General features: G+C 46.8%; 1 protein-coding gene across 2 annotated transcripts in view; it reads right to left on the bottom strand.

Moving 5' to 3' along the window:
- Window positions 1-6,000, bottom strand: part of NTM (neurotrimin) — a 346,259-nt gene that overhangs the window by 213,102 nt on the left and 127,157 nt on the right. The gene's annotated exons all lie outside the window — the stretch shown is intronic.

Raw genomic sequence — 6,000 nt, 5'->3', positions numbered from 1 at the left:
ATTATTGCAAATGTCCCATTATAGCACAATCCTATACACAGTGGGAGAAAGCTCCATTGAACAAAATTGAACTTACTCCTGCGTAAACATGCATAGGACAGTGCTGTAAGACAAACACATGGCAGGCGCTCTCAGCCACGGCTGTTAGAAATGAGAGGAACATATAAGTACCAAGTACAAAGTCAGTATAAACTTGTGAAGAAGTGAGCTCTGGCTTGATCAAGCAGCCCATCTCTTGCAAAGCTTATTCTGATACCATCTACACACTTTTGTCTTTCATTGTGTACTAACTGCACACAATAGTTGCCAGTCCCAAATTCATTGAAGAAAAACTTAATAGTGTGGCTACACGCTGTAGTAGCAGACTAAAACAGTGCCATGCTCTCAGCTGTCAAAACAGCAGTCCAGCTGTGCAAGGGAAGTAGGTAGAGCTGGCTGAAGCAGCAAGTGCATACCCAGTCATTCAGCAAATTAAAATTTGCCCTACATTGGCTTCAATTTCCTCCTCTCTCCAACCCACTGGTAGCACTAATGGGTGGTGAAGTTTCTTCTGCAAATGCAGGGAGTAGTTAAAGAAATCTGCAGTGGGCCACCTGCGTAAAGGGGGAATGGAAAAGCCAGCACAAATATGGTAGGCAGAGACGAGATTGTGCTGTGTTCAATTCCAAAGCTTGCTCAGGGGGATATATCTTCTCTGCCCCTTGACTTTCTCATCTGCACAATGGGGTTGACAACAACCCCAAACAACCCCATTTGAGTAAGACAACTTTGGGGATAAGTATGTCACGTAGAAGAATCTTGCCATATCAGGTCAAAGGTCCATCTACACCTAAACCAGATAAGAAGAGCCCTGCTGGATCAGGCCAGAGGCCCATCTAGTCCAGCTTTCTGCATCTCCCAGTGGCCCACCAGGTGCCCCAGGGAGCACACCAGGTAACAAGAGACCTGCAAGGCCTCCTGGGAATTGTAGTTTAAGAACATAAGAACAGCCCCACTGGATCAGGCCAGAGGCCCATCTAGTCCAGCTTTCTGCATCTCCCAGTGGCCCACCAAGTGCCTCAGGGAACACACAAAACAACAAACACAACCTGCATCCTGGTGCCCTCCCCTGCATCTGGCATTCAGAGATAGCCTACTTCCAAAATCTTGAGGTTGCTTATGCTCATCATGGCTGATAGCGAGTGATGGACTTTTCCTCCGTAAATCTGTCCCAATGGTATCTAGGCCAGACGCCGTCTCCACATCCTAAGGCAAGGAGTTCCACAAGCAGATCATAGAAATATTTTTTTTTTGTCCCAGCTGTCCCCACAGGATTGCCCAGGGAGCTTCCCGGAACATATACAGCCCTCAGTGTGGCTTTACCTCTAGTCTACTGAGTGGGGATACAGGCAACAGAGTACCAGGGGGCAGGTTTGATCATGGCCTGGCCCACACACTCACACCGAGCTGTTAGAATTTTGAGGTGGTATGACGAGTTAACCAGTGGGAAATCATGACTTTTGAATTGCATTCATTGCATAAAAAAAGCTCTCTGAAGGAGAAAACTAGCACACCAGGGAGAGTGCTTAGACAGAACCTTCCCTTTCTGTGCTAGTTTTTAACTGCACATGGGAATGGGAAGATTTTTTTTTTTTTTTACCATTCAGAATGGTATCCCTTCACCTGTAGCCTGAAGTGGTACAGTCCAGAAATCAATCACCTCATTCTGTTGAGTGTGCAGACCCTGTCTGTGTCGGAACCTGGCCCGTTGGTCTCCAGTTGCAGAGCAGATGTGCCTCAAACCCTCTCTGCCAATGTCACAGGATGGACACTGTGCTTTATGCTCCATCCTATGGCCATATGTATTTGGGTCATATATATATAGCTTACTCCCAAGTGCTCAGAGCAGATTGTATATCAGAATAATCCATTTTATAAGAAATGCAGAAATGTCAAATTATTCATAGGTACCTAATTTTGTAAGCACAGTAAGGGGAAAACAAACAAACAAACAAACAAACAAACAAACAAACAACACAGCAAAAAAATCTCCAACAAAAAACCAAAAACGAAAAATCCCAGAATTCTTTCAAAAGGGAAAGTGAAGCATCTCGTATTCAGGGGAACCAGGTGGTCCTCTAGAACCTCTACAGCCAGGAGGTTGCATATGATCATTGTGGCTTATAACCTTACCTATGATGGACTTTTCCTCTATAAAGTTGCCCAAGCGCCTTAAAGGCACCTAGGCCAGGTGCCATCACCACATCCTGTGGCAAGGAGTTCCACAAATTAATGACTTTGATAGATAGCAGGGTCAGTGTCGCTGGCTGGAACACTGGAAAGAGAGAGTTGAACCAGGAATGGGCTAGTGAGGAACCCGAGACAGGTCTTGGCGTGAGGAGGCTTCACACATTCACCTTCTCCTCAATTGGCAGGTTTGTGGGGTTAGGGCCAGGAGACAGAAGAAGCGAGACGAACCACTGGTCCTCTTACCCAGCATGGCCTACTTTGTCTGGCAGCAGCTCTCCAAAATCTCCACATAAGTTCTTTTCCATCAGCCATGACCTGATCCTTTCCACTGGCTATTGAACCTTGGACCTGCAGCCATGCAATGTGTCTGCTTTGCCCCCCCCATCTCTTGTTTCCCCAAAGCTTGCAATGTGCAGAGTGATGTATGCACAGCCTTTCAGTGCATACATGGGGGCTAACAAGTTGAAATTAAATCCGGATAAGACAGAGGCTCTCCTGGTTCGGAAATCCTCGATGCAGGTGCTGGATTATCGACTTGCTCTGAATGGGGTTGCACTCCCTCTGAAGGAGCAGGTTCGCAGCTTGGGGGTCCTCCTGAATTCGCAGCTGCTCCTGGATTCCCAGGTGGCGGCTGTGGCTAGAGGGGCCTTTGCTCAGCTTCGGCTGGTGCGCCAGCTGCGACCGTACTTGGATCGTGCAGACCTGGCCACGGTGATCCATGCCACGGTGACATCGAGGTTAGATTACTGTAACGCACTCTATGTGGGGCTGCCCCTGAAGACGGTTCGGAAACTACAATTAGTACAGAATGCGGCGGCCCATGTGGTCACCAGAGCCAGGCGGTTTGACTCTGTCAGCCCGCTTCTCCGGGGGCTGCATTGGCTGCCCATTCGTTTCCGGGCCCAATTCAAGGTGCTGGTTTTGACCTTTAAAGCCCTATACTGCTCTGGGCCAGGATATCTTAGAGACCGCCTACTCCCGTACAATCCGGCTCGCCATCTCAGGTCATCAGAGAAGGCCTTTTTGCAAGTGCCGCCACCCAAGGAGGTCCGGGGGGTGGCTGCAAGAAATAGGGCCTTCTCGGTAGTGGCACCAACATTATGGAACTCCCTTCCCCTTGACTTGAGAATGGCTCCCTCTCTTGAGAGCTTTCGGCGAGGCCTGAAAACACTGTTGTTTAAACAAGCCTTCTGATTTCTGGCCTTCTTAACTTTTTATACATCTTTTAGTTTTACAGGCTTGATTCCTCGGTGATCTGCTCTTTTACTCTTTTAATCTGACTACTGTTTTTATGGCCCTGTAGTGTGTTTTTAAATGTTTTTATCTGTTTGTATTAATGTTTTTTAAATTCTATTGTTTTTTAATATGTTGTTAGCCGCCCTGGGTCCCGTTAGGGAGAAGGGCGGGACAAAAATAAAGTTTTATTATTTTTATTATTTATTCAGTCAAGGCCACTTGAAAACAGGAGGTCTGGAATCCACTACATGACTGGCTGAATATCCATTCCATTTATATTTAAAACACACAGAGAGAGACACACACACAGGCACAAATTGTGTGGATGTGCAATGATATTCAAAAGAGTTGAAGTGTTCTTTTATTCTTCCTGGTGCTCGTTTCATAACATATAAACATTTCAGCCTCGAAACTGGCATGCCTGTATGTTAAAAACAGCGAGGAATAAAATGAACACATATTACAAACCCCCGTTGTGCCTGCTCGTTCTCAGAAATATGGGAACTAGATTTGCAAAGTCTGCCACAAGATTATGGGGGACATAAACATGCTGTAGGCAGGAGTGGGAAGGGAGAGCTCAGAGAAGCAGGAGGAGGAGGAGGCAGCTGGCAAAAGAGAGCAGGAAACAGCGGAAAGGGAAGGGTTGGTGAGTGCAGGAGAAAGAAAAATAAGTTCCTCTGCCTTCGATTGGCTCATTCTGTGCCATGCTAGATATTTATGCCCACAAGCTGGTTAAATAGTTTTTATAATTATATGGATAAAGATTTTGCTGGCAAAAAAATGGTCAGAAACAAACTACCCTCGTTCTTTACAGCCACAATGCTTAATCTTCTATGACTCAGCTTGTTGTCAAGAAATTCTCAAGAAATATACAAATAAGGAAAACAAACAAGATGCAACTCCTGGGAATAGTTTTGCAGTGGGGTTGTGTGCGTCCACCTCTCCTTCTCCCCCATTGTGTGTGAACAAGTATCCATCGGCAGGGCGGGGTCCACCTCTCCTTCTCCCCCATTGTGTGCGACCAAGTATCCATCAGCAGGATGGGCTCCACCTCTCCTTCTCCCCTTGGTCTCTTCTTGGTCACTGTGTGTGACCAAGTATCCATCAGCAGGGCGGGGTCTACCTCTCCTTCTCCCCCTTTGTGTGTGACCAAGTATCCATCAGCAGGATGGGGTCCACCTCTCCTTCTCCCCCTTTGTGTGTGACCAAATATCCATCAGCAGGGTGTTCATGACTGTCTGTGCACAGTGCACTCAGACAGGTGTGCACACTCAAAAACACAGTGTACAAGCACTCTCACCTCATACACAACCTAGTCTCCGGAATTCATTGAACACATTGAGGTGGAGCACACCAGTTGGGCACACTGCCAATACCCTTGATGTACATGTTTTCTGGGGCCCCGTGCATTCCCTGCAGGGTGGAAGAGCGTCCTTGATATGGAAACCTGAATTGCCAGAGCCGCACAGCATATGGCAGAAAACTCCCTGCGTTTCGGTGCAATTGCTGAATGCTCAACAGCCCCGTCATGACCAGAAAGCACATCAGGACAGGGAGCATAGCTTTTCCTGCCCCCCCTTAATGCACACGAACACACACACACAGAAGTCCTGAACATGGCAGCGGGGAGAGCAACGAACAGGGCCACATTCTATTGTGCATTTTGCTGCTACTTTGATAATGAAGTGAACTGGATTTTGTAACAAGGTTTGAAACGAGTTGTGGGTTTTGTGGGTTTATGGTCCAGTCAATCCCGGGAACAACATCCTGCTTAAATAAAATGTTGTGGTTCAGGTAGAGGGACGGGACAAAGCCCAAGAAATGCAGTAAAGCAGCTAGAAAAGTCATTTGATTGGAATGGACTTGGTGCGTGTGGGGAGGGAAGAGCACGAAAAAGTGGAATTTAAAAAGCAGCAGTGTGTTTCTGCAATGAGATTAGGACAGCAACAGATCTGCTCTGAAGCCAGCTAAATCCCCATTAAATCAGATTAATGCAGGTGGTCTTCATGCAACTGACCAAGAAGATCAATACTGTTGTTGCACTTGGAGAAGAGGAGAATTAAAAAAAAAAAAATCTTGTTTGACACACACACACCCCCCCCCCCCCCCACAGAATCACTGATTGCTTATGGCAGCCTCAGGGCCCGATTCTGTCCAACTTTCCAGCCCCAATGCAGCCCTGAGGTAATGGACAAACATTCCCTTATCTTGAAGAGGCCTCCATAACTACTCACCACCACCACCACAGGATGCCGTGTGTGCCCTGTCGGCATGGCTGCATTGGTACTAGAAAGCTGGATAAGATTGGGCCCTCACTGAGGCATAACTTGCTTAGGATCACTGAAATCCGGGTGGTCTAAGTTAATAACTGTAGTAAGTTAACTGGCTCCAAGATAACACATGCAAGCAGCAAAGTTCAGAAGAATAGGTTTCTTGGTGACCTCTTTATTCACTTAAAACATTCGTACCCTGACCTCTTTGCCATTGCAACACAAAGAGGTTCCCAGTTCATTAATAGCCATAATCGCAACAAAA

The sequence above is a fragment of the Tiliqua scincoides genome, chromosome 11, assembly GCF_035046505.1.
Source record: "Tiliqua scincoides isolate rTilSci1 chromosome 11, rTilSci1.hap2, whole genome shotgun sequence".
Taxonomy (NCBI): domain Eukaryota; kingdom Metazoa; phylum Chordata; class Lepidosauria; order Squamata; family Scincidae; genus Tiliqua; species Tiliqua scincoides.
The sequence above is the reverse complement of the archived record's forward strand: the minus strand, read 5'-3'. Positions and strand labels throughout refer to the sequence as shown.